This window comes from Notamacropus eugenii, chromosome 5 (assembly GCF_028372415.1).
Source record: "Notamacropus eugenii isolate mMacEug1 chromosome 5, mMacEug1.pri_v2, whole genome shotgun sequence".
Lineage (NCBI taxonomy): Eukaryota > Metazoa > Chordata > Mammalia > Diprotodontia > Macropodidae > Notamacropus > Notamacropus eugenii.
In genome coordinates, this window is record NC_092876.1 from 85,278,631 (window position 1) to 85,303,548 (window position 24,918).

At 41.4% G+C, this 24,918-nt stretch overlaps 1 long non-coding RNA gene across 3 annotated transcripts in view; it reads left to right on the top strand.

The window, feature by feature from the left end:
• The first annotated feature begins 927 nt into the window (after window positions 1-927).
• LOC140508626 (uncharacterized) overlaps window positions 928-24,918 on the top strand; it is a 130,182-nt gene continuing 106,191 nt past the window's right edge. For all 3 annotated transcript variants that reach the window (XR_011968488.1, XR_011968487.1, XR_011968489.1), the window contains exon 1: window positions 928-1,043. This is a non-coding gene — a long non-coding RNA (uncharacterized lncRNA). The remainder of the gene's footprint in view (window positions 1,044-24,918) is intronic.

Below are 24,918 nucleotides of genomic sequence, written 5' to 3' on the forward strand. Positions count from 1 at the left end.
ACAGTAAGGGCTGTGAAGGCACCACCCTCATGACCGTATGCTTCATTAGAAATTAACAAAAGGTGGCTGAGGCCTATTAATGGGTGGAGAAGATCATTAACTCTTTCCCCCACCCACCATTAACCTTACTGTACCCAAAGCCACTTCTCTACAGCATAACCAAACAAGCAACAAGTATCCATAAAGTGCCAGGAAATGCAGTGTGGAGTAGTGAATAGTCCCAGGGGAAAAACTCATGGCTAGAGCTTTGGACCTGGAGTCAAGAAGACCTGAGTTCACATTTGGCCTCAGACACTTATGAGCTGTGTGACCCTAGGCAGATCACTTCACATCTCAGTTTTCTCAACAGTAAAATGGGGATAATAATAGTACCTCTTTCCTAGGGTTATTGTGGAGATAAAATGAGATATTTGTGAAGCACTTTGCAAACCTTAAAAGTGCAATGTAAATGCTTGCTGTTTTAGAGGTGATAAGAGCTGGAATTAGAGTGATGGCTATATGAATAGAGAAAAGGTATGTGAAAAATGCAGAAGAGGTAGACTTAATAAGACTTGGCAATGGACAGGATACGTGGGATGAAGGAGAGTGAGAAATTGACGATGATTCTCATATTGTGAATCAGGGTGAGGGGAGGGATGGTGGTGTCATAGAAAGACATAGGGAAGTTCAAAAAGGTGTTGGAGTTGATGGATAGACATAATGAGTTCTGTTCTGGGCATGTTGAATTTGAACCTACAGGATATACAATTTGAAATATTTACCAGGCAGTAGGCAATATGGGGCTGGGGTTAAGGAGAGAGACTAAATCTGGCTATATAAATCTGGTCAAGAGATGACAGATAAAGCGACATGAGCTGATGAGGTCTGATGAGGTCACTGAGAGAATGTGTGGAAAGAGAAGGCGACCCATGAGAGAACCTTGAGGTACACCCATGGTTGAGGGGGTACAATATGGATAAAGATCTCTCCAGTGAAGGAGACTGAGGAGAGGTCAGGCAGGTGGGAGAAGAACTGAGAGAGAGCAAAGATAAAAGAATATGCAGGTAAAGATGGTGGTCAGCAGAGTCATATGTTGTATAGAATTCAAGAACATGGAGGACTGAGATGAGATCATTGTATTTGTCAATTAAGAGATCACTGGTAACTTGGAAAAAAGCAGTTTCTGTTGAGTGATCAGATAGAAAGCCAGACTGAGGGAGGTTAGGGAGTGTTAAGATATGCTGGCAATGATCAGACAGCTTTTACATTTGGCAGTGAAAGGGAGACACTTAAGTCTTTGGGCCTAAATTTTCTCATCTGGAAAATGAAGGGTTGGAATATAGTCTCCAGGGTGTCTTCTGGATCTCAGTCCTATGGTCCTAGGTAGAGAGTGATGGCTGAATAGACTCTTCTTTCTGATTGTAAATATTTTTCTATGTGACAGCTATTGTAAAATGTGGGCAGTAAGGACTGGAACTGGTGTTTTGATCTTCAAAGGGAGAGAGTAACAGAGCTAGCCACAGGCAAAACTGTGAAGTCTGTCTCTTTGCTTTCTCACCTTTGATCCTGTGTGATCTCTCACATCTGTGATCACCTCCACTTCCCTGCCACTGATTCTGGGTGCCTGAGCACCCTGGGACTCCTGCAGAATGCCATCCCATGTGTATTCTATTGCAAGATTCTGGTCTTTATTGTCTCAGAGTGAGGCTGGTCACATCTATGGATAGATACTACTCCGAGGGGCAGTGGGGTGGTTTTCTCTAATGCTATCCACTGAAGTCTCTCCATTCCTGTGTGTTTCCTCCATTTCTATCTACCAGTGATTAGTGCCCAAATCAGTTTCCACCAAGGGATATTTATTCCAAAGATATCAGTTATTTTCACTTGTGATTGACTCTTTATGATCCCCTTTGGGGTTTTCTTGGCAGAAATACTGGAGTGGTTTACTATTTCCTTCTCCAGCTCATCTTACAGATGAAGAAACTGAGGCAAACAGACTAGCCCGCAGTCACATAGATTAGGAAGTATCTGAGGTTGGGTTTGAGCTCAGGAAGATGAGTCTTCCTGACTCCAGGTCAGACACTTCATCCACTGTACCACCTAGCTACCAAAATTGAGCAAGAAAAGGACAAAAATTTCCTCCTAACAACTAGCAGGACTTGACCCAAGTCCTTCTGACTCCTAAGCTGGCCTTTTTGCTGCTGATAATACTATTTCATCCCCATTTTATAGATGAGAAAGCTGAGTCTCCAAGAAGTGGCCTTGCCCCTGGTCATACAGCTAGCGTGAGGTCAGATTATTTACATCCTATGACTTCAGATCTTTTCCTTGGCCACACTATGTACTATCACTGATTCAGAACAGGAGGAGGTTGTCACATAATTTAGAGAGAATAATATTCAGAAAAGGACACAGAGAAGACCATGTGAGTTGGAAGACCTGGAGACGCATAAGAGAAGGGGGAGCTGGGGAGAATTAAATCAATCTGCAAGGTGACAGCTTTAAAACACTATCGATTTTCCTTCTTGCTGTCCACATTTCAAGGGGACTTAAACAGATTCCTTCTGGAAAGTCGCAGTCACTGAATTGCAGAGATCTTTTTGGAGCTGGAGGAGACCTCAGGGGCCATCTGCTCCAACACATACCTGGAAGGAATACCAAAAATCCCATATATGACCAGTGGCAATCCAGTCTCTGCTTGAAAACTTATGCTGAAGGTGTGGTGGGAAGGAGAAGCCCTACCACCTTCCCCGCACCGGCTCATTCCACCTTTTCACAGATTTCATTGGTAGGAAGGTTTTCCAGACAGTGCTTGAGTTGGTCTTTGTACAACTCCTATCCACTGCTGCTGATGGAAGATGACAAGTACCTAAATTGGGACAAGGACACATGACAAGTGGTCATCCAGAATGGAGATAAAAGGATAGGCACAAGAGCTACCCATAAGATCCAGGGATTTAGTGTTGAAATCTAGAAATCATCTAGTCCAATCCTCTAATTTTACAGATGAGGAAACTTCAGACCAGAGAAGATAAGCCAAGGTCACATAATAGCTAGGTGATGCAGGGGATAGAATGCTGGGCCTGGAGTCTGAATTCAAATCTGACAGGACACTTCCTTGCTCTGTCATCCTAGGTAAGTCATTTATTCCTGTTTCTTCATCTGTAAAATGGGCTAGAGAAGGAAATGGCAACCCACTCCAGCCTCTCTGTCAAGAAAACCCTAAATGGGATCACAAAGAGTCAAACAAAAATGAAAAACGACTAAACAACAGCAACAACCACAAAGTCACACGGGTGTCAAGGAACAGAGGTAGTCTAACTCAGAACCTTTGATTCCAAATATGATTCTTTTCCACCACACCACATTATTGTGGAGATGGGATAGCTAAGGTTGGCCAATAGTTGTGTATTAGGTGGGCACCACTTCCTGATGGTTATAGGGTCCTGCATTCTGGGTAGCGTGTTCACACTGATACCCAATGAAATCAAAGGACTAAACTGTGACCATGCCCAGTCCACTCTCTCCACAAGAACCAGTGTGGAGGCACTGAAGACTGTATTTTATAATAATGAATGATGCTTACAAAGTACTTTAAGGTTTACCAAGTGCTTTATAGATAATATCTCACTTGAATATCTCAACAACTCTATGCAGTAGATACTATGGGCATTATTATTCCCGTTTTCCAGATGAGGACACTGAGGTTCAGATAGGTTGAGTGATCTGCCAAAGATCATACAGCTAGGAAATATCAGAAGCAGAATTTGAACTCAAGACTTTCTGACTTCAAGTCTAGAAACTTATACACTGTATTGCATTACATAAGAAAGGTACCTATTTACAAATCTAGTTCCATCCAATTGTCTCAAAGGAGTCAAATCCAAATCCAAAGTCACTTAGATTCTGGGTTCAATGACTTTGCAGGGTCTGTCTATTCAAAGCCAAGATATGAAGTGGATGAGTTCGATCTGTGGTCCTGCCTCAGATGCCTCAAGCTTTCCTACTAACCAGAAATGCCTCTTAGGGGCCCACCAAGGGAGATATCACCCCCTGCTTCTAACTTTTCCCTCTCTTCCCTTTTGATCCAAATTCCCCTTTGATATTCTTGTTTAAATGGAAGATGGTAACTCCTTGTCCCCATATTTTCACAGTGGCCTTCTAGAGACAACATTCTGGCCTTTATGTTCTAGCCTAGATAGGTAGATCTAATTGGGGAGGAGGGTTGTGGCAGAGGAGAGAGAAAGGTGGAGCCTTAGCTGGAGTTTCAGGGTTCAAGATGGGGGCCATCTTAACCAGTGGGCCATTTCCCAGCTTCTGAAAGTCCTTTGTGCAGACAGCCACTTTCTTTGCCTCTTCATGAGGTTAGGTTTGGCCATAGCTGAGTGAATTAAAATTGAGTGGAGTAAAGTAAAGGGTGATGATGACCCACAAAGTAGATACAAATCCAGTCTTCAGTCTACACTAACATGGAAAGACTGACATCATATGATTCTGGATCCAAATCCCCTTGGAACAATAATTAATGTTATCATGTGTTTTTGTGTGTGTATGTGTGTGGGGCACTTTAAGGTTTGCAAATTCCATGCATTATCTCATTTGAGCCCCTACAATAGCCTTCTGATGTAATCAGTGTATGTGTGTGTGGGTGTGTGTGCATGTGTGCATGTGTGTGAGGCATGTGTGTATTTGTATATGTGAAAAATATTTTTGGTTTGGACCTTTTATTTTATTGATAAACTCTTTCTGCCAAAGCATATCAGCATCTGTTCTGCAATTTTTACTTTAGGAGAGTTTGTCTAGTCACATAGCCAGTGTGGGGACTTGAACCCAGGACTTCCTAATCCTAGTCAGCCCTCTTTCCACTATGCCATGGCTAACATTTTCATAGATATTAATGCTCCCTTTTTACATATGAAAAAACTAAGGCTCAGCTAGCTTAGGTGATTCATCCATGGCCAAAATGCTTGTTAAGTGTCAGGGGCAGGTTTTGAACACAGGCCTCACCTGACTCCAAATCCAGTGCTCTATCCATTATGTCACACCATCTCTATAACAGAAACAATAGATTCATTCTTATGCTGATGCTTTTTGTATGAGACATGTAGCTAAACATAATAAGAATAACTGATATTTCCATGGCACCTAAAGCTTTGATTGGAATAGGAGAAAGAGAGAATGCTTGTTTGCATTTGGGAAACAGTGAAGACCTTTCAAGGATGTTAAATTTCCCCTTGAGAATGACCAAAAAGAAGGATCTCTTCAATACCAATACCCTTCTGGAGATACTTTGTGGTCATGAATCATGGAATATCACAATCTCTGAAGATTTAAAACTCTTGGTCACCCAAAGGGCTTTAGAGAGATTTATTATGGGCATGAATAAGCTGCTGCTGCTGCTGCATATTACCAACGATGATCTGTGCACAAACCAATATGTGAAAATATCTTTGGAGGGATGTATGCTTGGAAAAAGAGTTGAGTTGGTCATTTGCTGAAAATGAGGAATAACAGAAGAGAGCTCCAGTGTCAAGATTCATAAAGCAATAAAGACCTAGAGCAAGGTTTCTAGCATGTAGCTTGTCCATCCCCTCCCAAGAGGAATTATAAGAAGACATATAAAAGAATAAGTCCAACAGGTTGAAACGGCATGGTTGGTTTGGAACACTTACAGTGATGAGATAGCAAATTCGTTACACTATTTTAAGATCTACAAAGCACTTTCCTCACAGTAGCCTGGAAGATGGTTATTGTAGTGGTACCTTATTATTATACCCATTTTTCAGATGAAGTAACTGTGGCTTAGAGAGATTATAAGACTTGCCTAGAGTCACATAGACAAAAATGTTTAATTTGGGATTTGAGCATGGTTCTTTCTGATTCTAGGTCTAGGGTTTCTTCCATGGCACTAGATTGCCTCTGTCTCATTAGATTGGGGTTTATATGCTCCACTATTCCACCAGTTTAGGTTAGCTCAGTAGCCTAGGACATCATCTAAGCTCTTATCCTCTAGGACAGTATCTGGAATATAGTAACTTGATAACTGTTTGTTGAATAAATGAATATTGAATTAACAAGTGCTCAATAGAGATCCCTTCCAGGAATTTATTCTCAGTCCACTATTTTAACTGCAATGACCTTTCTCAGAGCCAGCTACTTGGTCCAAGTACACCAATTATTTAATCAACATATGTCTTTGAACACCTACTGTGTGACTGGGATGTCCAAAGTCTAGTTAGACAGACAAGGCTAACATGCAAAGCAACTAGGGAATATTATAAAATAGTACACTGGGACCTTGTCAGATTGTCAGAACAATTGCATATTAGTCCCGACTCCTACCATCTACTTATTATGTGACTTATTATGTAAGTTACTTGCTTTTCTGAGCTCAGATTCACAATATGTAAAGTGAAGACACTGTCTCCTTCATAGGATCATCCGTTTCAAATCAATAAATATTTATTAAGCAGGTACTATGGACAAAGCTCCATCCTCAGATATGGGGATAAAAATTGTGAAATAACACACAGAACCTTCTCTCAGGATCTTACAATTGGATGCATCTAGGGGTGGGTGGAGAAGAAGGATCCTTATATATGACTCTTGAATCAAAAAATCCCTCCTGACATAAAGGACTCAGATACCCTTTGAGGAATCTCTCCAATTTATGGCTCATTGTTCCCATCTAGATGGAAGGTAGAAATTTCAATATTTACTAATCATCCAGTGGTGGCCATCAGCTCCCTCTATAAGCACCAAGACAAACAAGGCTTCAAAATATAGAGCAGTTTTATCTGCACAAAAAAGACATGTCAAAATACAAGAAAGACAAGTGATCTTCCCTCTTGTTTCTGTCCCCCACATCAATAACCTGAGTAGTCTTTATGACTTATTACTACCCTGAGTGTGGCCCCAGTAAGGAAAAATGACTCAGAGTTTGCCCCTCCTCATTGATACTGGGCAATTTCATTACTCTTTCTCTGGCTGCTCCTCTTTGGTACCCTGTATCAAATTACTCTCCTCTGGTAGCTGCTTCCTACTCACAGCAATTAGTACTAGTTACCTCCAGGGTGTAGTTTTTGAGCAGTTCATCCATGAAGAGATTATTCTAGAGCTTCAGTTGACATTGTTACTTATAGCTCTTTTATGTCCCAAGAACATTGATCGCCTCCAGTCTATTCAAATGTTCTGTCATTTTACACCTGGGTCATTCTATACAAAAGTCTAACTAGGTGGTTGAAAATATATCTTTTTTTCTTGTTATTATTTCAATGAGTTTCTCTTTTTCTACTCAGCTTCTTGTAAATCTGCCATTTAGCTTCTCCTTTCCCTACTGATCAGACGATGTGCCTCCCCTTTGTATCAGCACCTCCAACTGAATCTCAAGATTCTGCCTCTTTCTGCCTCCCATTTTCCTCCAGGGCAGCTGGGCCAGATCATCCAAATTATGCCAGACTAGTCCCTGAAATATCCACGAGGAGGAGGAGGAGCATAGCTTCATTTCCCCAGAGCAGCTGCACACTTTAAAGACTGTATTTTACAGGTTGATCAATTATTATTGTTATTAAGACATAAAAGGGTAAAGGAAGAATAAAAAAGATCACTTTTCAAATGTACTGGCATAGGGGGCCATAGTGTTAGATAAATGATGAAGTCATGTAAATTTTTTGAGGGGAGGGGACACAGCCTGTCTAAACTTGATTTCATTCCATTACTTAGCAGAGTAATCTGCAAACACTAGGTGCTTAATCAGTGTTTGTTGAGTAATGGGCCATCTCTGGAACTTATTTCAGCTCTTTCCTCCAGACTCTTCCTTCCCCACGAGTCACCACCACATCATGTGTTTACATTTGGGGTACCTTTGATATAGATTCCTCATTTGTTTCTCCATTGATTATTTCTATTTCTTTGTTCTCTCTACAGGTGTCAAGTACACCTCTTTTGAGTCTATCCTGCTTATCCAGTGGGCTATAAAAAAGGAACAAACAAAAATAAAGCAGCCACAGTCTCCCATGCCCGTACTTTGATCCTGGCTGGGGAGCATTTTGAGGATGAGGGTGGGTGTGGTGCAAGGAGGCATGAGAAAACCCTCTCCAGCTCCTCTCTAGGTTTCCAAGAATTTCCTTAGAAAACAGATATTGAGGATCTTGAGCTATCAGGTTCATCTGCATGATGCCATCCTCTCTGTTGATGCTTAGCAAGTCCCCTGTGACCTCCTGGTCCTCCCCTAAAATCACCTTTACCTTATTGCTCTTGGTAGGAATGATGGACTCAGAGTGTTCACTAGAGTTATTGACTACCTTCTCCTTGTCTTTCAAATACATAGAGCACATACTTCTCATGACACTTCACATGATGCCTGTCTGTTCAGCTACCTGGCAGTTCAAGTAGGTATCTTGAACCTTCACCTGGCTGTCTGTGGACACCCAGGCACTGTAGTTCTCAATACTAGAGCCTTGTGTATGACAGTTGTAGCCACCAGGGGATGGTGCCCCAGGGGTCATTGGATAACAGCCCATTGGACTATATATACAAGTTTAGGTAAATGCCCAGAGGGCTGACCTAAGTGTTATAGAATCACAGAGTCAGAAGGAGGATTAGAGGTCATCCGATCCAAACATCCGAAACATGAACAAGAATCTCTTCAATAATACAGTTGGTGAGTGGTCACCTAACTTTCATTTAAAGATGTCCCCCTTACTTCCTGGGGAAGTCCATTCCATTTTCGGATAGCTCTCATTGTCAGGACATGTCCCTGACATCAAGCCTAAGTCTGCTCCTCCCTGACTTCCAGTCATTGCTCCTTGTTTCTCATTCTTGGACCAAGGTGAGCAAATCTGAGTCTTCTTCCATTGAAGGCCTATCATGTCCCTCCAAGTCTTCTCTTTGCTGGACTAAATTTCCCCATTTCTTCAGTAACTGGGTTGAGAATAATACCATGTTATATTTGTATTTTAAAAAGTCAGTTTGATTCAGTGGAAAAAGCACTAGATAGTCAGGAGACTTTAACTTGAGCCCTTACTTGGAAATTTCATTTCATCTTCTGTAAAATGGAGATAATAATCTTTGCCCTGCCTCCTTTACAGGGTTTTTATGAAGATAAAATGAGACAAAGGATAGAAAAGTGCTTTGGAAACAAATGGCTTTTAGTGATTAAGAAGTATTATCGTACTGTAACTGCATTTCTAAGGCTTAATACACAGTGAAACAATAGTGCACAGTAGAACACAGGATATAATCAAGGCTCAGTTTTGGAGCATAGACTCTGAGTGGCATAGAAGTTCCCTGGGAAGAGTTCAGGAGGCCTGGGCTGAAGATTCTGCTCTGGCATTTTTGAGTTATGCCATCTTGGGCAGGTCACTGGATAATGAGCCAGAAAGTGTGGAGAGCTGGGTAAATTTTGAAATGACCTGTATGGAATGAGAGATGTTTTCTTGAGGGAAGGCTGGAGATGGGACAGAGCTAAAAGTCTGTGGGTTATGAAATCAGTGAAATAGGGAACATAGGCTTGTCAAGTGGAACCAAGCTCTTTGCTCTGAGCAGGCAACAAGGCTGTCCCTGACCAGAGGCCCCAGATGAGGTCATGGTTAGCTTTGTCTAGGTGGAAGGGGAACTGGTCAGCTCTGCCTCAGGAGGCCAGTACACAGGGTGGACTGTCTCATAGCTCCAGGGCTCAGACCACTGGATCCATCAAGGCTTGATTCTCTTGATCCAACCCTACTTTTACAATTTAGTTGCTTCAGCTTTCAAAGTCTCTCTAGTTTCCTAAAAAATGCTATAACCTTGGGGGAGGAACCTCTGCTTCCCAGAGGCCTGAGTCCCAGGAGGGCTTGTCCTGTCCAGAGTGAAGGTCAAAATTCTCTGACCCATCTTTTTTTTGCCTCAACTCAGTGTTATGGAGCAAAAAGAAACATTGGAAAATTAAATGTCATTTCCAGCAGCCTTGCAGCTCTTTCATACATTCACAAATAGATGAGGGCTTTTGTGTATTCCAGCACCTGTGTATGTGTATGTGTATGTGTGTTTCTCCTGAATTGGATTTTGCAACCAAAGCTATAGCAGAATAAGGATGAGGAACCCTGATACTTTAAGTCCACAGGTATCCCCATGTCTTTCTGCATTGGTGCCAAACTTGCAAAGAGGTTAGCATCTTCCTTTTCTTATTTCTAGCTTTCCATCTGCACTTGTTGTACATGTGCCTCACATCTGTGTGCCATTCTCAGTGGGTAAACTCCTAGAGAGCAGATTTCTGTGTAAGGGACCCAATGCCCAAGAGGGACCTCCTAAAACCTTAGAGATCTGTGCTGCTTGACATTCTCATCAACCATTTGGATAAAGGCAGGGATGACAGATTCATCAACTTTGCAGATGACACAGAGCTAGCAGGGGTAGCTGGCACATTGCATGGCAGAGACTGTATCAGAAAATATCTTGACAGGCTAGAAAATTGGGCTGATCCTCATCATATGAAATTTAATAGGGATAAATGTAAAAATCTTACACTTGGGTTCAGGAAATCGACTTCATGAGTATAAGATAGGGGAAACATGGGTCAATACAATTTTGTCTTAAAAATATATGAGCATTTCAGTAGACTGAAAGCTTAATAGGAATCAGCAGTGTGACATGGCAGTCAAAAAATAAAAATTAATGCAATATTGTACCTCATTGAAAGGCATAGTTTTGAGAAATAAGAATGTGATAGTTCCCTGTACTCTGTCTTGGTCAGACCACATCTGGAGTTGTGCACAGTTCTAGCCATTAGAAATCATGTTGATAAGTTGGGGGGCATCCAAAGGAGGGAGAATGGCATGGCACAGAGTTTTCAAATCCATGCCATATAAATAGGAATATTCTTTATATAGTACTCTCTTGGTGGTCTCATTCACTCTCACGGGCTCAGTTATCTGCTCTTTTCAGATGATTCTTATAATCCCTTCTCTCTGTCCCTGTCTGTCTCTCTCTGTGCATCTGTCTCTGTCTCTCTATCTCTGTCTCTGTCTCTCTCTCTCTCATTATAGATCATCAAATATTAGATATATCTCAAACCTTAAACTGGATTCCTGTGGCCATCTCAGACTCTACATTTCCAAAACTGAACTCATCATCTTCCTCTCCAATTCCTCCCCTCTTTCCAACTTCCCTATTACTTTTGAGGATACCACCATCTTTCCAGTCACTCAGACTCACAATCTAGTTGGTGGATTGGAGAAATTTGACCCTCACACTAAACAGGACAAACCCTCCTGGAACACAGGCCTCTGGGAAGCAGAGAGTTCGTACAGGCTCCTCCCCCAAGGTGGCAATATTTTTAGGAATCTAGAGATACTTTGAAAGCTGAAGCAGCTAAGCTGGTCAGTCTTTCCAAAGTGGGATTGGATCAAGAGGACTAAACTTTGATAGATCCAGTGGTCTGAGCCCTGGAGCTGTGAGACAGTCCACCTTGCAGAATGGCCTCCTGAGGCAGAGCTGTTCAACTAGATAAACCTAACTATGGTCTCATCTGAGGTCTCTGGCCAGGGACAGTCTTGCCACCTTCTCATAGTAAAGGATTTGGTTCCACTTGACAAGCATATGGTACCTATTTCATTGATTTCATAACTCATAGTCTTCTACCTCTGTCCTACCTCCAGATGTCACTCAGGCATATACTTACTCATGAGAAGAAGAAAAACATGTCTCATTCAATACAGATGAGTGTCATTTCTATCTTCTCAATATTTTTCATATATAAACCCTTCTCTCCATTACTACTGTCTTACTACTACCCTGGTACATGCCCTTACGACCTCACACCTGGGCTGTTTCAACAACCTTCTGACTGGTTTCACTGTCTCACATCTCTCCTCAATTCAGCCCTTCTACTCAGTCACCAAAGTGATCTTAAAGCATAGATAGTTCTGACCATGTTACCAACCTCCTCCCTACCCTGTTACCTGTAGAATCAACATAAAATCTTGTTTGCCTTTTAAAATCATTCGTAACCTGAAACCTCTCTACCTTCTCAGTCTTCTTACATGTTACCCTCCTCTACATACTAGGGAAATTGACCTTGCTGTTTTTTGAATATGACATGCTATTTCCTGACTTTGGGCCTTTTCACTGGCTGCCCCTCATTGCCTAGAATGCTCTACCTTCTTACCTCTACTTCCTGGATTTCTTGACTTTCTTTAAGACTCACCTTAAATTCTACCTCTTTTCTACCTTTTTCAAGAGGTCTCCTCCCTTGGCCCAACCCTAGTCCCTATTAGTGACTTATGGATCCTGTATGTATGTAATTGTTTGCATGTCACCTCCCCTATTAGATTTTAAGCTCCTTGAGGATAGGGACTGTTTACTCCTTTCTTTGTATTCCCAATGCCTAGTATAGTGCCTAGAACATAGTAGGTTCTTAACAAATGCCTGATGATGGTGATGATGATGATGATGATATTTTACCTGGGAGAAGATAAGACTCATGGAATACATAGGATCCTAGATCCCAAGCTGGAAAGAACTTTAGAAGTCATCTAGTTTAACCTCTCATTTTACAGGCAAGAAAATTGAGACCTTGGTAGTTTAAATTATTTACTTAAGGTCAAACAGTGAATATCAGAGATAGGATTTGGATCCAAGTTTTCTGACTCCATGGTCAAATATTCTTTCTACTGTTATCGCAAGATGGCTGTCTTTAAGTCCTTGAAAAGGCGATATGTTTAAGAGCACTTTCATTTATTTTGTTTGGTCCCCATGGACAAAAGGGAAACAACATATCAGAAGTATAGGGAGGCAAATTTAGGTTTGATATCAGAACAGAAGCTATGGTTACCTAAACGTGGAATGGGCTGTCAGGAGAGGTGGTTGACTTCCCCTCACTGGAGGTCTTTGAGCAGAGATTGGATAGCCACTTGTTGGGTGGGTTGTAGTTGGGATTCTTTTTTGGGCATGGATTGGATATGACACACAGAAGTCCCTTCCCACTCCGATTCTGTGACAACCTAAAAATACTCCTTCCTCCTCAAATTTCCCTGAATCTTTTTGTATGGATCTCTCCCTTACTCCCATCACTCTCTATCATATATTAAACTTATCTATGTCTGTCCTCTTACTTTCATAGTGAACTATAAACTCCCTGAAGGCAAGGACAGTGTCATTTTTCATTTTTATTGACCAAAGAAGCCTTGGAAATTGCAGGCACTTAATAAATGTTTGTTGACTTGAATGCCCACCATGTGGCTGTCAGAAAAGAAGGGAACTGGTTTTTGGCTCTGAATAAAGGCAGAGCTTTTCTCTGCTTCTAAGGTTCACCAAATCAACAGGGGCATATAGAGGGTGGAGCTTGGCCTAGAGCCCATACCTTCCAAGGTCCAGGCTAGTGGTTTTTCTCTTGAATCTTATGACTACTTAGACACTTGAAGAAAATGTGTATGTGTGTTTGATGTGTGTGTGTGTGTACATGTGTGCGTGGAGGGGAGAGAGAGAGAGAGAGAGAGAGAGAGAGAGAGAGAGAGAGAGAGAGAGAGAGAGAGAGAGAGAGAGAGAGAGCTAAAATGGTAAACCTTGAGTCACACAGTGAACCATTACGGAAAAAGAACTCTCCCAGGCAATGTAATTATGTTCTCTCTTAGAGGGTGACCTATACCCTGGAGGTAGTGAAGTATAATAGAAAGTATCCTGTATTTAGAGTTCTGGATAGGAATCCTGCTACTTACTATCTGTTTGGCCTTAGGCAAGTGATTTCCCTTCTCTGGGACTTGGTCTCCCTATCTATAAAATGAGACAGTTGAACAAGATGCTACAGCACCTTCTTGCTATGACCTCCAGAGGAGAGAAAAGGAACCTTTTACCCAAGCGCAGAGAAGGCTGGCAATGCTGAGGGAGGGGGTTGGTAGCAACTGCCATTCTCCATCTTGATCATGCAAATCAGAGAGACATAGCCCATGCCTTGATCACATGCGCACTCAGGATTGCAGACCACAGCTGTATACCCCTCTGCACCAGTGCCAGGAGGTGCTTGATCATCTAATGGGTCTTTTATGAGGCTGATATTTTTGAGGCTTCAGCCAGGAATATTGCATTCATATTGAAGTTTATTTTTCATGTAACTGTCAATTATTCTAACAGATCAAAGCTGATTTGGGGAACCTAGGGCTGAACTTGAAGTCAGTTTGAGCTGATGAAATTGTTTGGGGACAACAATAATGTAAACATAGAGAAGGTTTTCTAATAAATGGGGAAATATAGGAAGCCCTTGCCTTTTTCATGCAGTTTTCATCTCCTATCATTTCCCCTGCGGGGATGTCACCCACACAGCAGAGAAAGAGAGTGGGAGAGAGGGAGGAAAATAGGGATAAAAGTAGTCACCCAATCTGCTGCTCCAGCTTCTCCCCATTCACTGTACTTACTGCCAGCTGGAGAGTGGTTCCCAAGGAATTGACTCACAAGTGTAGTCCCCCCTGATTTCTACTTCTGGCCACTGAGGTTCATAAATAACATCTGTACCAGTGTAGGATTGGGTGGACAGGAGTAGATGATAATACCTGTGAAAAGGACTCGGCGGTCTTAGTGGACCATCAACAATGTGAAAAGGAAGTCAACAAAACTAGCTGTCTTAAGTTGTGATAATGGAAGAATTGTTTGCAGAACAATGTAGTCCCTCTTGATTCTGTCCTGATCAGACCATAGCAGGGGTATCGTGTTCAATTCTGGGGCCATACTTTAGGGGAGATGTTGATGAGCTAGGGTGTATCAGAGAGGCCATATGGAAGGAATCTAGACAAGCAGTCAAAAGAAAACTGTGATCAAATCCCTTCTCTCACATCTACTCTTTGTTAGACCTTGCTCAAATCACTCAACCTGTTTTTTGAGTCTTACCTTACTCCTCTGGGGTTAATAATTACCATAGTACTTACCTTGCAGGTTTGTTGTGAGGATCAAATGACTTGATATATACATGTCAATTACTATTATGCCAAGGAGGATGACCAGGATTGGGAGGGGATTCAAATTCTAATTATATGAAGATCAGTTGAGAAGATATTGTTGGATCTGGAATACAGAAAAGACTTGGGGAGCCAAGGTTGGGGGACATCTGATTGGAATGTTCAAGTATCTGAAGGACTGGCATATGGAATGAAGCAAATTTTGATTTGATGTTAGAGAAAACTTCTGTTCAAGCAGAGCTATCCAAAAGTGGAATGGACTGCTACAGGAGATTGTGAGAATGAAGGAATGAATGATGCATTTATTAAGAGTTTATTATATGCAAAACATTGTGCCCTCTGCACTGGAGATACAAGTAGAAAAAGTAAGACAATCCCTGCTCTCAGGGAACTCACATTCTAATTGGGAAAATAACCCATATGGAAGGTTTCAGCTGCAATTCAGATGGAAAAGTCCCATAGTTCTTAGGGTGCAGTGGCAAAGCAGATGACAATGACTCTTCTTTAATGTGAGATCTCTAGGACTAGAAGCAGAAACAGAGGTAGAACTCTAGAAGCAGAGGTAGACTCTCTCTCTCTCTCTCTCTCTCTCTCTCTCTCTCTCTCTCTCTCTCTCTCCTGTCCTGTCCTGTCCTGTCTTGTCCTCTTCTCTCCCCCCTCCCCCCCGTAGAAGACAGAGGACTGTAAAGAGTGGGATACTGCATAAAATAAATGGCATTTAAAACCCCTTTTCCTCTTTGACCTTGGTTCCCATGATGGCTGCTATTGCTGCTGTCTCCAAAAGTGTTGCCTTATCCTCCTCTTTATATGAAAGCATACAAGTCATAGTTTTAGAGCTAAAAGTGACCCTAGAGGTCAACAAACCCAACTTCCCCATTTTAGGTATGAGGAAACTGAGACCCTGTGAGGTTAATTGTTTTGCCTAAGATGACACAGTGGTGAATGGTAGAATTGGGATTTTCCCCCAAGGCCTCTGATCTCAGATCCATTGCACTACCCACTGAGCAACCTGTTCCTGCCCCTCTGGCTTCAGTGCCAGGCCAGAGCTCTCCTGTTAGCACCCACTCCTGATGCATGAGCATGCGCTGCTGCCTTTGCTCTCCTCAGCTCCCACTGCTCCCTGAAGCTACAAAAAAAGTTCTGTGCAATTTTGGAGGCAGATTTAATCGCTCAGATTTCAAAGCGATCCTGTCAGTGTCTTTCTCTCCCTTTCTCCTTCTCTCCCTCCTGCTGGCTGCCTCAACGCTCCTCCTCCCCTCCTCCCTCTCAGACTGGAGCCTGGTTCCATCAGCTGGGATAGAGACATCTCAGTTAAGGCTTCTATCGTTCCCAGAGAGAACAGTAAGCAGGGGGTGGGGGTGGGGAAAGGTCTGGTGAAGACCTTGAAAGGTGGAAGATTTTCAGCTTTCTTGATGGGGACCAACTTCAAAAAGGGGAGAGACAAGCCCTTGGTTGTTAACTGGCATGCTGGTTTTCCTTGCAAATGATGAGCTCTCACTGAGAATGGCATTTTCTAGTTTTCCAGATGTGTTCATATCCAGGCACCATGGTGTGATGGGAAGCACTCTGAATTTGTAATCATGGGATTATAGACCATGAATTTAGAAACAGAAGGAACTTTAGAAACAATGGGGTTCAAACTTCTTATTTTACAGATGAGGAAACTGAGGCACAGAGGAGTTAAGTGACTTGCCCAGTTTGTAAGCTAATAGGTATCTGAGGTAGGATTTGAACTTATATCTTACTTTTTCCAAGTCCATTTGCCTCTCAAATCTAAGGGTCTGGATTCAGATGCTGTCTTTGCTACGTTCTACATGTGTAACCTCAGACAAATCATTTAACCTTTCTGAGTCTCAATTTCCTTATCTATAACAGTAATAATAATAGCTAACTTACTGAGTGTTTACTATGTGCCAGGCATTGTGCTAAGTAAGGGCTTTATAATTATTATCTCACAACAACCCTGAGAGTTGGGGGCTATTATTTTCCCCATTTTACAGATGAGGAAACTGAGGCAAACATGAGTTAAGTGACTTGCCTGGGGATCACGCAGCTGATAAGTATCTGAGGTTGGATTTGAACTCAAGTTTTCCTGACTCTCCACTTTCCCACCTTGCTGGGGCTGGGCTAATGATCTCTTAGGCTTATCCTTTCTGTACAATCTACAATCCGTATTTTGTTATATCCCCATAATAACCCCATATTTTTGGTTGGGAACAACATTTGGTTGTCCATTTTACAAAGATGTTGAGGACCCTAACTCTAAGCCTTTTATGTTGTGTCAAGACCACTACCACACAGGGTGCCCAGGCAGTGTGAAGAATGGAGATTCCCAGATGCTTAGTTCAGCCTTCAGATGTTCCACCTCAAAGGCTGGGAGCTTGATGCAGAGGTCTCTTTCTTCAACAGAGCAGTACAAACCTGAGGCAGAACACTGTAATGGAAAGCATCCTGTGTTCACATTAGAACTGCTTCTTGCGCCTTGGGTGAGTTTGGACAAGTCCCTCTCTTTTTCTGGGACTCAGTCTCCTCCTCCATAAAATGAAGGGATTGTACTCAGAGATCTATGGACAGGGTCTATGAAACTCAGAATGAGAGAAGTTACCTCTTTATTCTAATAAAATTGTTGATCCAATGCATCTTCTTTGCGGTTGGTGTTGAGTCCTGTCCAACTTCTCATGACCCCATTTGGGATTTTCTTGGCAAATATACCGGAGTGGTTTGCCATTTCCTTCTCCAGTTCATTTTACAGATGAGGCATCTGAGGCAAACAGGATGAAGTGACTTGCCCAGGATTACTCAATTAAGTGTCTGAGGCCAGATTTGAACTCAGGGTTTCCTGACTCCAGACCTGGCACCCTATGCACTGCAACACCTAGCTGCCCTATGCATCTTATTGTATGCATTTAAATGCACGACTCTGAAAAAGGGTTCACCAGAGAGTGTCTGAAGGATCCATGATACAAAGAAGGTTAAGAAGTCCTGGCCAAGAGGGTCTGTAAGGTTCCTTTCAGCTCTGGGCTGTGCTTCTGCTACAAATAGACAGGATATCCTAGCAGCCTGCAACATTCATGAAACCTTAGGCTCATAAGATAATATATTTGGAACTAGAAGGTTGAGAGAAAGCCTCTCAAACTGAAGCAGAAAGAGATCTGGGGGTTACATATCTAGAAAATGTTTGAGGCCGGATTCAGACTGAGGTTTTTCTGAGTCAAGAGTCCAAGCCTGCTATCTGGATATGCCAGGTCCTTTTGAGCACCACTCTATTCACTCTCTCCACACTCCCTCCCCCATATTCACACTCAAATATCTATAAATAATCTTAATTTATGGTGCAAGCAGGGCAGCTAGGTAGTGCAATGAATAGAGCACTGGACCTGAAGTCAGGAAGACCTGAGTTCAAATTCTGCCTCAGACACTTACTAGCTGGGCAAGTCACCTAACCCTGTTTGCAACAGTTTCCTCATCTGTAAAATGGGCTGGAGAAGGACATGGCAGAACATTCCAGTATCTTTGCCAAGGAAATCCCCAATGGGGTTGTGAAGAGTAGGACACTACTGAACAACAAGAATATAGCAAACTACTGAACAACTTTAAATAATCACTTCAGTTTATGCATTGATATCCCCAGTTTTACAGATGGAGAAACTAAGGATTAAGTGACCAGTGTCATTTACTGGTAAATGTCTGAAGTGGAATTTTGAACTCAGGTCTTTCTGATTCTAAATCCTGCAATTCACCCATCACGCCACACTGCCTCTTTATGACCAGTGTAAAAGCCAAGCTCCAGAAGAACAGCTCATACCAAGATCTTCAATGAAAAGCCAAAATTGACCCTCCAGGAGCGAAACTTCAGGTGGTAGATTCTGACACTTACCTTCTATCCTTACTTCTCTCCCTTACGGGCAAAGAAAGGAAGCTAGTTACCCTTGTGCAAAATGAATTGCTCCTCTCTCTTTCTCCTCCTTCTTTCCCTCCCTTCTCCTTCCCTCCTCATCTCTCCCCTTCTCTTTTCTCTCCCCTCCTTTCACTTCCCCTCCTTTCCTGCTTTTCCTTCCTTTCTTTCCCTTCTCCTCCCTCTCTCCTACTCTTTCCTCCCTTTTTCTTCCCCTTCCCTTCTCTTCCTTCATCTCTCCTCCCCTCCCTTCCCTTCTCTTCTTTTTCTTTACTGTTCCATCTCCCCTCCTCCATGGAGAGAAATCTCAATTTGTGGCTCACTCATCTGCCTCCCATTCCAGCCTCTGGAGTCCATTCTAGCCTTTCAAAAGCCCAAACATTTGTTTGTGGAATGCATCCTTTCCTGGAGCCCCATGGTCTCTGAATCTCATTCCCTGCACTACTGTTTTTCTTTGTATTTTGTTCTAACACCACTACCCATGAGCCTATTCTTAGGGAAGGCAAGGGTTCTTTCTTCCTTTCCCTGTGTTTCAGTAAGATTGGCCTTTAAGAAAAGACTAGCCATGCTGTAATTGGCTCTATTGTAGTGATCAGTCTAAAACCTGTACCTACCAATTAGTGTCAAGCTTTATGCCACACAAGCACTCAGGGTAAACTTGAGAGTATGCACACCCAGTGAGGCTGAGTGAGGTGTTAACATGAACCACAAAACAGAAACAATAGTGGAAATGGGCCTGGGAAGAAAATCTGACTTTCCTGAAAAAGCTCGGAGAGTTGATTTGGCTTCAGGCCGGGAAATGAAATTACAAGCGAGATTGGCTTAACCTCATCACCTTTTCTGACAGGATTATTGGACTGGTCCTGATGAATATCTGGCCACTGGACTCAGAGGGCTCTGGAGGAGAAAGTGAGGCTGTTGACCTTGCACAGCCCTCCCTCATTCAAATCAAAGTCAACTGCAAGTCATGTCATCATCTCCCTGATGTCATGGTCCTCCTTGAGAATGAAGGACAAACACAATAACAACTAGACTGGTAGATGAGAGAGATGCAATAGAATCATGCCCAGACCTCAGCAAGGCATTTGACAAAGTTTTTCATCATAACCTTTGGACAAGATGGATGAATGATAGTGTAGTTAGGTGGATTTGGAACTGGTTGAATGATTGGGCACAAAGAATAGTCATTAATGGATCAATGTCAGCAAACAGGGAAATCTCTATTGGACTGTTCCTGGTGTCTGTCCTTGTCCTTGGGCTGTTCAACATTTTCATCATGGTTGGTAAGCTTGTCAGATTTGCCATTGACAAAAAGTGGGGAGGAACAGCTAATATGTTGGATGATAGACTTGAGATGTGAAAAGATCATGACAAGGTGGAACAATAGTGAAAAGCTGTTAAAATGAACTTTCCTATAGATCGATATCTTTAGTTCTACAACAGTTTTTGGAGATTTATTGCATGAATATAACATGGGGGTTGCGTGGCTAGTCATGTGAAACAGACCTGGAAGTCTGGTGAACTGAAAATTCTATATGACTCAACAGAATGTGTGGAAAAGCAGTCAAAGAAACCAATGAAATCTTAGTTGAACTGAGAGGTGTAATGCCTAGAATTAGAGATTAGTCTTACTATACTCTACCACCATCAGAATTGTTCTAGAGTGCTGGGTTGTTGTTCATTTTCTTTCTTTCTTTCTTTCTTTCTTTCTTTCTTTCTTTCTTTCTTTCTTTCTTTCTTTCTTTCTTTCTTTCTTTCTTTCTTTCTTTCTTTCTTTCTTCTTTTTTTGGGGGGAAGACAAGGCAATTAGGGGTTAAATGACTTGCCCAAGGTCTCACAGCTAGTAAGCGTCAAATGTCTGAGGCTGGATTTGAACTTGGGTCCTCCTGACTCCAGGGCCAGTGCTCTATTTACTGCACCACCTAGCTGCCCCTGTCCTTCATTTTCAGAGGAGCAATGATAGAGCAAGCAATGTCTTGACTTGTGCATGAATTAGATATGAGGTAGAGATGCTCAAAGTCATCAGCCTTGCTCTTTCTTCTCGAGTCAGTCAAGACTGATGATAAGACAAAGGTCATGATGACTGGTGATGGTTGGGATGCAGTGGGTGACTTTGGCACCTTTGGTGTCTGACCAAGCTCTAAGTGTTCCGCAGCACCTGCTTTTCCCACCTTCATGGCCTTTGGAACAAATTGTTCTCATTCATTCATTTTGCAAAGGGAAGTTTTCACATGCTTGAGATAGACACCTCCTCACCCCTTTGCCCAACTCACTGACAGGTGTGAGGCCCACTGATTGCCTTCAACATGGTATAGGGAACCTGTGGCCTCGAGGCCCTCTAGGTCCTCAAGTGCAGCCCTTTGATTCCAAAGTTCATAGAACATTATCCTTAATAAAAGGATTTGTTCTGTAAAACTTGGACTCAGTCAAAAACCCAAGGATCTAGAAGGCCACATGTGGCCTCAAGGTTGCAGGCTCCCCACCTCTAGTCTAGCCCATCTGCCAGATATATGCACTTTAAGAAGAGACTAGCCATGCTGTTATTGACTCTATTGTAGCGTTACAGGTTTTGGAGCCATAGGTGTGAGTTGACTGCCAGGTGGATGCCAAAGGTAAATGAGCAGCCCTGGAAAGTCTGGCCCTCACGCCAGAGCCAACTGAGCTTGTACAGTCTTGCTCTAACTAGTTTATACTATAGGTATGCCAAGATGAGAGGATGGAGCAAGATAACTATGCTAAAAAACAAACAGACAAACAATATTGAGTCTTTTTTATTAACTTCTACAGGACTGCCAGATAATTTGTAATAATAGGACCAGGCCAAAGGAACCTCAGTTGAACTTAAGTTAGGAGAGCTAGTCCTCCCTGCATAACCCATACACCTCTCATTTGTGGGTACCGCAGTTTAGGAAGAATTATGAGACCATAGATTTAGAGCTATAGGGGGACTTAGAGATCATCTCCCTTGGGATGGGTGAGACTGACTCAGGCCTGTCCTTAGTTGGTTTAAATTTGGTGTTGGAACAAAAATTAGAACATTGTAGGGGATTCAGCAGTTAACAAAAGGAAGCTTACTTAGCTATACCATAAAAAAATATTCAACAACACTTAACTTGAGTGAAAACCTCTTTCCCCCTACCCCTTTCCACCAAATGAATGTCACATGGAAGATAGATTAGCTTTGTTCTTTTTATATGTTCTGTCTTATTTTTTTATTAATGCCTTTTGTTTTTGTGTTCCATTAATTTCCATATTATAATAATCCCTCTTCCCACCCCTCCCTAGCCATCCAAGATTAAAAAAGAAAGAGAAAAAAATCAGTTCAGTAAAACCAACACATGGATCATATCTGACAGTATTTGCAATATTTCACATGCAAGGTTCTCTATTTCTCTAATTTATCTTCTTAACTCTTCTTAGTAAAAAGCTTGGTCATTATAATTATATAGTATTCATTTTCATTTTATTGTTTTAAAATGTTTCTGCATATTTTGTATATAACAGTCATGGTAATATATTAATTTATATTTTATGTATATTATATATCACATCATATTTATAATTATATATTATTGTATAGTTATTATGTATATTGTTTTCTTGATTCTGCGTACTTCACCTGTGTATCTGTTGAGGTAAATCTTTCCATTGTTCTCTGAAATCTTCATATTTAACCTGTCTTATGCACAACAATGTTCTATTACATTCTTTTAAAATTAAATTTTATTTTCTCCCATTTCATTCTCAAATCACAATTTATTTATCCATTCTTCAGGGAATGAGTATCTTCTTTTTTTCTAGTTTTTGCCACATAAAAATTATGGCTAAGAATATTTTATTATAGGTGGGACCTTTCTGCCATTGATCTTCTTGGAGAATATGGTCAACAGTGGGATTCCCAACAGTGGGAATCACTGACTCAAAGGATATGGGCATTTTCATTATTTTATTTAGCACAAAATTCAAAATCACTTTGAATTAGCTTGTGTGTCTGTGTGTGAGCAATAGCTAGAAATTCCAGAGAGATAAATGTACAAAAAGTAAATAAAAACAGAACAAAAACAACAGATCTAACCTGAAGTAGAATGAGTTGCCTTGGAAGGTAGTAATTTCTATATTAGTGAAGGCCTTTAAGCCAAGTCTGGATGACCACCTGTTGAAGATGATTAGCTGGCCTCTGAGGGGCCTTTCAGCTGCAAGATCCTAGGAAAACTGTTAGCACATCAATACAATATGTCACAGTGAATAGAGTGCTGGACTTGGAGTAAGGAAGATCTGAATTCAGATCTTGCTTCAGACGGTCCCTAGCTATGTGAACTTGGGCAAGTCAATTACTCTCTCTCATCATCAGTTTCTTCATTTGTAAAATGAGGAAAATAACAGCACCTACTTCACAGGGTTGTTATGAGGGTTAAATGAAATACTATATGTCAAGTACTTTGCAAACCATAAGACACAAAAATGCATTATCAACTCCTAATGAGCTGTCCAGGGTTCTGGCCATGACCCTTGATTTTGTGTCTAATGTTTGCCTCTTATCCTCTCTGTCCTGAGCCTTGCCCATTTGTTTGTGCCTTTTGACTTTATCTGAAAATATTCAAGATCTCTGTTAACTTGCAAAGTCTTGCTCTAACTAGTTTATAATACAGGTATTTCAACATGAGAGGATCTAGCAAGATAGCTAAGCAAAAAAACAAACAAAGAATCTTGAATCTATTTCATTGGCTATTGCAGAACTGCCAGATAACTTGTAGTAATAGGACCAGGCCAAAGGAACCTCAGTTGAACTTAAGCTAGGAAATCTAGTCTTTTCAGTTACTTATCCATGATAACCTCATTCTGATTAGAATGATAGGAGCCTGAAATCTTCAGGGACTGACATAAAAGCAAGGCTCCACATTTGTATAGTTTATCTTTTCTTTCTGACCAGTTAAAAAATAGCTTCTTGCAGCTCCAAGGCAGATAAATTAAATGACTTCTTAAAAATGCTTATTCCTTTATAGAGAATATGTCACCATTGACCTACTGTCAAGTTGTAAGCTTTGAATTGTTTATCCAGCGGTTTGATCAATCAATCAATCAACAAGCATTTCTTAAGCATCTATCTTCCATACTTTGTGGGATTCATGAACTCACTGATGTGGGTACTCCTACTACAAATGAACATCCAAATTCAACCCTGCCTTCTCATTTTCCATGGTTCTTGTCCACATTTACCATCAGTCTTCCCTAGAGGATACACTCAATGCTTTGGAGCCTTCTCTGGCTTTTATAAAGTTTCATAAGTATGCGTGAGGCACTCAGGTTGGCCAGTTCACTATTATTCCTCATTATTACCTTATTATCTCTTTTTTATGGGCACATATCTCAATGATGATGGCTTTTCTTTTCTTTTTTATTTAGTCAATTTATTTTATTTTATTTTAAAAATTATTTGTTTATTTTTAGTTTCCAACATTCATTTCCATAAGAGTTTGAGGTCTAAATTTTCTCCCCATTTCTCCCCTGTCCCCACACCAAGACAGCACATAATTAGATATAGGCTCTATGTATACATTCATATTAAATGTATTTTCACATTAGTCATGTTGTAAAGAAGAATTAGAACTGATGGGAGAAGCTACAAGAAAGAAGAAACAAACAAAAAAAAGAAAAAAGAGAACAAATAATATTCTTCAATCTGCATTCAGACTCCATAGTTCTTTTTCTGGATATGGACAGTGATTTCCATCATGAGTCCTTTGCAGTTGTCTTGAATCTTTGCATTGCTAAGAAGAGATAAGTCTGACAAAATTAGTCATTGCACATTGTGATTGTTACTGTGTACAATGTTCTACTGGTGCTGCTCACTTCGCTTAGCAGATAATGGCTTTTCTATCACTTTTTGGGTGTTAGTCATTATTAACAAGGTGCCATGGTCCATTTATATTCCCATTGTCACTGAAGTAGCTAGATAGTGAAGTGTATAGTGAGCTCAGCCTAGAGTCAGGATGATCTGAGTTCAAATTTGGCCTCACTCATTAGCTGTGTGACCCTGGGCAAGTCACTTAATTCTGGTTGCTTCAGTTTCCTCAACTGTAAAATGTACCTGTACCTACAACTACAGCTATGGTGAGGACC